This window comes from Neltuma alba, unplaced genomic scaffold (assembly GCF_004799145.2).
Source record: "Neltuma alba isolate B1F8T4 unplaced genomic scaffold, ASM479914v2 tig00005331_pilon, whole genome shotgun sequence".
Taxonomy (NCBI): Eukaryota; Viridiplantae; Streptophyta; class Magnoliopsida; order Fabales; family Fabaceae; genus Neltuma; species Neltuma alba.
In genome coordinates, this window is record NW_021634063.1 from 15,656 (window position 1) to 25,531 (window position 9,876).

Here is a 9,876-nt window from a genome sequence, read left to right on the forward strand (position 1 = left end):
ATAACTGTAAACAAGAAGAAGAAGAAGAAGAAGAAGAATGTTTATCAGTGAATGTTAAAGAAGAGGAGAAAAAGGTACGCTTTAAGCTTCCTCACGTGGTGATACTATACTCACCAGAAGAGGAGCCTCACAGTCATTGTAATACAAGTGAGGATTCGTTCTACGTGAGGTTGGAAGAAAATTGTGGGGGAGGATCATTTGAATCGCCGGACGAGCTTCGTTTCAGACTTGCAGTGACCACTCTTCCTCATGCCTCCTTCTCTTCCGGGCTCTGAAAAAAAAAAAAAACAAGTCAAGTTTCTAATTCATTAAAAACGTACGATACTGATGTTGATGCAGTTTCTTAATTAATTTGTGAAGTTTTAATGATGCTCCAAGAATTTGTGCAACTTGTTATGGCATATCCATATGGTTTTGTTGGGATTCAATAGCGCTTTTATACCTATCTTGTCTCATGTCGGCATTATGGTGGATTGTCAAATTCATCACTGCTCAGAATATAAATCCCATGCCATTAGCAGAAGGTAAAAGCTCATCATCTACCCCAGAAGCCTCTTATGAGTTGGAAAATCACACCATTTCAGTGGATATATATATATATATATATATATAGCTTCTCTTTGATTGAGCAGGCATACTCATATTCGGGTACACTCAATCGCGTATTTTTCTTAGTAAATCTTGAGATTAACTCCTCACATTAGGCTCAACTCTCATTATTTGTTGGATATCGCTTGTGTACTTTGATATTTTTCTTCTTTTAACCTATGCATGTGTGTTATAGGAAGATTTTAAATTTTTAATTACACTACTGAAGATTTTACTCCATGGACTGTACCGGGACGTCCTTTGTTTTGTTAAAAAAAGAAAAAAAGAAAAAAAAAGAAGGCTTAAAATAATATAATATTACCAGCTCATGGTTCGCGAGATTCTCACTCATCACTTGTTTTCCAGAATTAAAACATGAATTATGCATTGCTCGAGTTGCACGCGTGGTCAACTTTATTCCCAAGTATGACAAATTGACAATGCATGATGTGTATATATATACACTCAAATTTTTGTTTTATTATTATTTGGTCATTTGTATAAAAACTAGTTAAGTTTTATTTTCATCCACCCCAATCCATTTTATTTATCATATTTATTTTTTTTAAAATAGTCTTTATAATGTTGCATATTAAATATTTAATCAAATAACACTTGATTAGTAAAAGTATTTTAAGTAAAAAAATACCTACTTATTATAAATAACTAACTTAATTAATTTTTATAATTTATTTAAATTAGTCAATTCGCTCTTACCTCTTAGTTGTTATATTAAGTATTCGAGGCAGTATTATTCAATTTATTTAATCCAATTGATAATCCTAGATGGATATGAGTCGAACCTGGTCAAGCCAATACGTACCGTTTTAATTAAAGTAGTCAGAGGCTCCATTCATTTAATCGACGTGATCTTTTTTGTTGGGCTCTTTAGAAAAATTTTGTCTCAAAGTTAACCCAGGATGGAGGATATCAGACACGCTTAACGTCCTTTTTTTTTTAGGGAAGGGCAGCTCTAAGGTTTTGCTTACTAACCCAATTTTTAATATGAAAACTAATTAGATACTCTTATAGTTCTTAATATAAAACCTATTTAACTAATTTGATTAGATTAGGAAAATATCATAATCATTTTTCTTCTTTTTTTTGAGCACTATCATAATCATCTTTCTTATACCACCCCATTTTCCTCTTTTACTTGATTATGGTTGAGAGAGTATCCATAGGGGTAATTTAGAAAAAATTAATAAATATGAAAAATAGGTTTTATATTTAGGACCAAAACCAACTCAATAATTGGATCCTATATTAAGAACCGGAGGAGTATTAAATTTATTTCTAAATATAAGATTTTAATCTGTTTTGTTTTTCAAATTTATAATATTTTCTTTAAAATGTTCTTATATTGATTATAAAGGGTTCCCACCAAGAAATAGTTCCGATGCACATAATTAAAGAGGACAATTTAGAAAAATCAACACATACTTGTTACAATTAACCAACTTAACTAATCTTCTTAATCTACCCAAATTAGTTATTTAGATCTTATATCAAGGACTTGATGTAGTATTTTTTTTAATAATCACTACTTTCTATTAATGTAAGAGCTAGAAAATTAATTTATGAATATTAAAAAAAATTAGTTAAGGTAATTATTTATATCAAATAAGTATTTTGTTTCTTAAAATACTTTTGTTAACCATGTGTACCAGAATGAAAACCCTTTTAGTATGTTCAATCACCATATGGACAAACTTGTAAAAAATATATATATGAGAGATAAAATTAATTAAGATCTTATATTATAATCAAATTGAATCTTTAATTAGTTTTTATATTTGGAACCGGAGGTAGTGTTATATTGGAATTAATATTTGAAGAATAATCATATTGAAAATTTTTGTGCATATCACCAGGATTTTTCATGTATTCAATGGCCAGGATTTCTTCCTTTAGTGTTAGAACGCTGCGTTTCGGTGATGAGCATGCAGGGAAACTGGATCCGTTAAAAGTTAGTGTGAGAAAAAGTATCACTCACTAGCCGGCTCACCCTCTATCCACCTAATGGTCGTCACAGTGCAATTGAATTTGGCTTAGCATGACAAGCGGTTGCTCACTTACTCTTCTTCCTTCTACTTTTCTTGCCTTTATTATTTTCTTTTCTGCGCCATTTTCACCAGTTCAGTGAATATGGCTATGGCTCATCACTTGACACGAGCATTTCTCTTGCTGTGCTTGTGATCTCCGCCACCGCGGTGGTGGTCGGAGCTGCCAAGGTGCACCATGTTGCAGGAGGAGACCGCGGATGGGACCCATACTCCCACCTCTCTGCCTGGTCGTCAGCCAGAACCTTCAGAGTCGGCGACGAAATCTGTAAGAAAGACTCCCCCCATGATGCTATAATACTCCTCCGGTCCTTAATATAGGACCCAATTCTTGAGTTGGTTTTGGTTCTAAATATAAGACCCATTTCTCATATTTATCATTTTTCTCTAAATTACCCCTATGGATACTCCCTCAACCATAATCAAGTAGAAGAGGGAGAGAGGGTATTAAAAAAGATGATTATGGTATTTTAGGAAAAATGTGTCACTTTTCTTATAATTAACTAACTTACCTAACTTCCTAATATTTAATCAAATTAGTTAAATGGGTCTTATATTAAGGACTGGAGGAGTATAACATTGCCGCATGTATATGTGTGTGTGTGTGTTCTGTGGAACAAAACGACTGTCGTACGGCGCTCTTTATGATTTTCGGGCCTTACCCTTCTGAATGTTGTTGGTGTTTCAACTAGAAAAACAGAATCGCATTGCCCTTCCTACTACTTCTGTATTCTTGGTAGATTTAAGCAAGTGAAGAAAGAAATGGATAAGATTCAGATTCTTCCTGAGTTCTTTAACATTTTATGTAGATCAACTTCTTAAAAATAATTTTACAATGTACGAGGTACAAGAGTTTTGTTTAACGCCTTAGGTTTTTGTCCAAGTCCAACCAAGGGCACTGTCTACGAAAAAACAGTTTTTTGAACTTGCGCTCACACAACTTTTTGAAACGGGCAGCGATCCCGGACTCCGCAGCAGAGGGGGCAATTGCGGAGGTGAAAAGCAAGGAGAATATGAGTCTTGCGATGCGAGTAACCCCATCAGGATGTACACGGACGGTCTACAAGCGATCCCGCTGGAGAGGGAAGGGATCAGGTACTTCCTCAGCACTGAGTCACACAATTGCAACAATGGCCTGAAGCTCCACGTAGAGGTTCAGCCCATGATGATGGCTTCTGGTGAAAGTGAAGCCCTTGCTGCTGCAGATTTTGAAGAGGCTGAAGGTCCCGTAGTTCCTTCTGCTTCGCCTCATCATGATAAAGTCTCTTCATTTTCTGTTCTCATTCTCATGTTTTGCGTCTCCACGGTGATGTTTTGTGTGTGGCTAAGCACCATATTTGATTGTTTGTACTATCTAAGAATCCAAGACTCTTAGACTAGTTATGTCGTTCTCGGATCTGATATGTTAATGCTTGTATTGTGGACTTTTGTGGGGATTTGGATATGTCCTACGCCATGTGACTGTGATTTGTGAAATTAGTAAGGTTGCTGGTTATGTTTCATTAGTATCAAAACTGCCATACTGATTAATGGCATTGTAGCTCTATATAGAATAAAAGCTACTAGAAGGTGATCCACCTGAATCGTATTCTTCTCATTTAATCGTCTCTCCGGTTTTGTTCATCATCTCACTCTGTCATCAGCCACCCGTGCGTTTTTCTGAAGAAGTGCTCTAGCAGAGAATCAATTTGATTCGCAACGATTTCCGGGGTTCCATCGTCTAAAATGGTTCCCTATTATAGACTAGGCGTCAGGGACTTGAATGAGCATGCATTCAAATTTGCCGTTACTAATAAAGGGGAACACCCTAAAACTTTAAAAAAGTAAAGCGGAAAAGAAAAACAAACAATGACAATTTTGCTAGTACAAGGGCATATACTGTGACGACCTCTGCTTTAAATAAACATCCTCGTACATCAGATTAATAGCCTCTACACTTCACAACGGATTAAAATGTTGTTCGAAATTCCTAACCTGACAGCTGAAAGTTCTGAGGGGAAAAAAATACAGCAACTATAACTTCGTAATGCTGAATATCCTGATAGCATTATCCTACTAGTTCTTGATAGAAATCAGACACCACTAAAATGGTAGCATATAAGGCCCCTGAGCCTCATTAAATTACACCAAAGGACTTAGTGATACTTGAGGAAAACACTAGATGGTAGATACTTCTCGGCATACAACTATTGAACCAAGGATGGTTGTTACAATATCATACTAGTGCTCCATCAGTAACATCTAAAACCCCTTACTTTTTCTAGTCCTTTTCTGATTTTGGGGGTGGGAGGGAAGAGATGGGGAAAACCATAGAACTCAGAGTTGTCCACTGATATTGGTCATCATCAGAACTAAAATCACGAGTAGTAAGATACAATATAGAATTTCAAAAGTGGGGCCCAAAAGGTAGGGAAAATAATCCAAGACAGTATTGTCTTTCTTTCTTTTCCTTTACTCTGTATTCTGTATAAGAAAAAAAACAAATACAAAGAGTGAGGAGTGAATTTAAGAAGCACCAATTCATGAATTCACTTCCCATATTGCTGAATCGTCTACCACCACCAATCAATGCATCAGTCACCTATCTCTCAATATAACATAACTGGATCCGTTAGTCTTCTGTATCTTAGAGATTCTCTTCAAGATCTCAGCAAAAGCTTGTTTGTCCTGCATATAGCAACGAAACACAAGGTGTCATTTCAAACTTGGCAGGATATGCCGACATGCCATAACAATATCTTTAACTGGCATTATTATAATCCTTGGGCGGCCTCAAACATGTTCAACAGGACATCAAATTATGCACTCCTATCTTGCACACAATTTACATGTCCATCTAATTAAACAAGGCACTCCTTCCCCAAACAACCATAAGATTATTGGCAGTCAGCATTATCTTAACAAGTTGGTCCATACAAAATATAACACATAAAGTAAGTCTCTTAAATAACAGCAATCAATTTTTAAAATTTTACATATAAAATTTAATCAAATATGAATTAAAAATGAGTTAACGAAGGCAGGATGAGAGGAAATACTGTGACAGTGAGATAAGAATGTAGATTACAGGAAAGGCATTCAGCATAATAGAGGATAAAGTAAAATCTTTTCGCAGAGCTTACCTCTGAAGATCTCAGTCTAGCCTTAAATTTAGCAACAAGATCCTGAGTGGTCACCGGAGTCTTCTGCATTAAAACAGCCCTAATTTCTTCCTCACTCACAGGCCCAGAAGCTGTGGTGGCAGATGACCCTGCTTTGATGAAGGTTGTGGTGTACCTTTTGGTTGCGCATTACTTTTGGGTGCAGGCCCATTTTCATCTTTGACAGATGATTTTAGTTCCTGATTTATTCCATGGGCCAATTAGGACTTTCAAATTTCAATATCAACTAAAAGAGAAATTGTTCAAGTAATATTCGAAAATCAATGCTTCCAGAACAAAAGCTTTTCAGAAAACTTCTAATAGAAAGTAAAGAAGCCATATTGTATTTGAAGCATAAATAAGAAAACACTTGAGTTTAATTAGGGGAATTTTTGTCCAAATTAGTATAAAGAATTTTCTGAATTCGGCCATTATTAGTTCTGCATGTTCAATCAATTTTACGTTTTTAGGAGTTATCCAAGCTCTAGGAATTATCAGGTTCGCATACTCTCCCTCAGAAAGAAAAAAAGTAAAAGCCTCCATAGAAGCAAGATCAAACAAGAAATGACATACATTTTCTGTCTTCACCTTTTTTGGTGGTGCTATAGGTGTTTTTGTTTCCTCATTTAATTTTCTCTTCCCCTTCGAAGTCTTCGAAGTTGAAGGAGTTCCTCGAGCAGGTGCAGATGGTGCAGGCTTTGAAGGGCTGTTGTCAGCAGGTTCTTCCTTAGGAACATCCTTCTGCTTTGGAGCAACAACAGCTGGAAGCTCATCATCCATCTAAACAAACCAGACTGACCCATTAAGAGATGAAAAAGATCATCTTAGAGTTGATAATCATTTGCAAGAGTTTAGGGGGTCGCAATGAAATCCAATCAATTGAGTCAGCTGCTTCCCTTTTCTGACAAGTCAGAGGTTCATAGCAAATGCAAAATCAATAGATAACTAAACAGGTATTGCATTGCACAAAGCTTTGCTACCCGGTGATGTTATTAGTTGCCCCAAGATCAAAGAAAAGGACGAATAATTGAAAGAGAAAAGAAGGCACACAGTCCATACATCGTCGTCGTCATCATCATCCTCAGCTTCAGATTCATTCATCCCACTAGCTCGACCAAGCAGCTTCTTCAGCTCCTTGCCAGATTTACTTAAACCTCCCTCCTCTTCATTCTCTTCATCCTCATCATCATCATCCTGAAATTATAAGCCATAAATAACACATTCAAGGGAAAAAAATAAATCATCTTCATCTTTATGGACAATAATCATCACTATTTAAGAAAGCACTTTTAGAGCTTTTATAAGTCGTCATACTTCAAGGAGCAGGTCGCGGACTTGACTTTCAACAACTGGATAAATATTAGCTATAATATAAGACAGCTTAGATCCATGTAAGGAATAAAGTATTGGTGAAACTACAGTAGCACCCAGAAAGAAAGAAAGAAAAATTAGCCAGGACAATTTCCTATGAAGCACAATCGCAATCAGAGCATGCCTATGCCTGACAAGTTCGACCACTAAAATCAATGCTTCAAATAGACATTAGATACTTCGCATTTGTTATGTCAACGTCTATGCTCATAGGACAATTTCCAAAACAAAAAAAAAGAAAATTCTTTGGGTCCAATTCCAGAGTTCCAATTGAATCACTAAATAGACTGCTCAAATAAAAATATGTTTAGATGAATTATCCTTAAACAGTTGCCTGTATGATCTCTAATTTTTTTCCAACAAAAACTACTTCCATATTTGTCTAAATAACTTTCTTCTTGCTACAGAAACTAGTTGCATCCTCAGTGATTACATTTTTATGGAGTACGGGGAAAAAAAAAAAAGGGCCCAAAATCCAGCTATAGATGTAGGTAAAGACATGGCACCAAAACAACCATGCAAAATACCAACTGCGCAATTAGAACATAAATTTCTCAGTCAAAATGCCACTTGATTATCTGAAAAAATAATAATAACCTGCTTAATTTCAGGAGGAGCAGGAACTTCAGGAGCCAAATCTTCTCTTTCCCAGGATCATTACCAACAGCTTCATCATCATCAGTGAATATCTCCTCATGCTCCCAATCATCACCTATAATAGATGTGTAACTATATCCATCAAAAAGAATAAGCACATAAAATATAAAATGACTAATTAGCATATATAATATATAAAGGAACATCCTATATTCTCTTAATTCATGCGAAGTTAAGCTTTCACAATATAACATAATATGATCACATTTACAAAGTACGCCAATGGGCAATATCATTTTATAAAGGCCTCACCTAACGTCTTAGCCTACAAAATCAACAAATTGTTAGGCTCTTGGCACTACGTATAAGCTGCGTATGTTTTCTCCTAGATTTAATGCCTATCATACTCCTCTAAGGCCCAAATTAATGCTTCCAAACCAAAATTTTGTGAAACTTCAGATCCCCAAATTTTACTTGCCCAGACAATGTGATTTCACACATCATCACTCTCTAAGCTATAAGATCCGTTAAGCATTGTGATCCACAACAATGAATCCAGAAGAGAAAGGAACAAACGGTTCCTATTGTCTGCAACCGTTACTTTATTCTATTGTCATTTCTGGCTAAGCAATGACATACATCTACCTAATCTATAGCAATTAAATATGACTGTGGCGTGGAATTGCATGGAAAATAGATCATTTCAGCACAAGACTTCGTAGAAAAGCCATTAATAAACATTACAGCCATACTCAACGGAAAACAGAACGAACAAACAAGACTATACTCACCCTTCTCACTATCATCATCATCATGATCATGGTCCCCTCCCCTTGGACCTTCTTCATCATCATCACCACTTCTTTTATTAAGTCCAAGTCTATTTTTCCTTGCCGCCTCCTCTTCCTCATCCTCTTCCCCCCTATCTGAGACATGACCTTCATCATCATCACTGGTTTTTTTACGTCCTCTCCCTCCTCCACCCACCGCCACCACTGCCACCGCCACCGCCACCGCCACCATTACCATTTTCCTTGTCTTCAAACCTTCCATGTTCACCAAATGCAGCAGGACCATTACTTGCTGCTTTCATCATCATCCACCTTTCGTAGCCATCAGCAGTTTTCTTTCTATTTTCATCTTCTCTTCTGCTTCCTCCAAAGTCAGTTGCTTATACTGTGCAACCTTGTTAAGTTGTACCTAAAAGGACAAATATGCATATTACCCATCTGCTCAAATTCTTTGACCGGGGATTCAAATAGTATTAATAATAATCCTTCAAAACAATCAAAGCTGAAATCATAAGAAAAATCTTCCACAAAACAATTATAAACACAATAAGCATACCAGGAACCCGCAGGAATGGCAACAAATTCCTTCCTTTCCATCATCAGCAAGTAATATGTAGCTGATTGTGCACCTTCAAGTTGACCCTGGTACTGCGACTGGCCTGTTTCATCCTCCAAGAGCCAGGGCTTATTCTTGTACTTCTCCTGCATAAATTCATCAAAAAATAAATAAATAAATAAAACAAAAATCTAAGGGTGAGGGGTTAAAACAAATACGATTGAACCACATGATCAGCCCTTTCCTATTGACAGTCATGCAAGTTATCATGCCAAAAAGATGTACTCAACCAATTGTGTTTGATTATGGAATAAATGAAAATTTATAATCTCCCACAATTCATTGGCAATTATACAATGACAAGATGACCAAAATAGTTTCCTTTTCTGTCCTGTATAACCACATATGTCCCTTTAGCAACTCAAGCCTTGTACTTGACATTACCTTATATAAGGATCGTAATGTAATGTCAAAATCTAGACATACTCAAATGCAAGGCATCCGTCATAAAAATCAGAAACAAGGAGATGGCGGCCTACATAGCAAGGATAGGTTCATTACCCGCAAAGCATCAGTAAGTTGGCGGCCCTGCAATCCATCCTTCTGTATAGACCACTTATTTTCAGCGCTTTTCTTTTTCGAAAAATCAGGTAATCCAGTAACAAATCTTCCGATGAAGTAGTTTTTGTCATTGCTAGAACTTGCACGAACATTATATTCCTGTCAACATTACAAAAGATCATCAGGCCGCTGCATCCCAGAAACAGAAG

General features: G+C 36.3%; 2 pseudogenes; one reads left to right on the plus strand and one right to left on the minus strand.

Annotated features, from left to right (window-relative positions):
- Window positions 1-454: 454 nt before the first annotated feature.
- Window positions 455-4,248, plus strand: LOC114747463 (early nodulin-like protein 2; annotated as a pseudogene).
- Window positions 4,249-5,155: 907 nt separating this feature from the next.
- Window positions 5,156-9,829, minus strand: LOC114747464 (transcription initiation factor IIF subunit alpha-like; annotated as a pseudogene).
- Window positions 9,830-9,876: the final 47 nt, after the last annotated feature.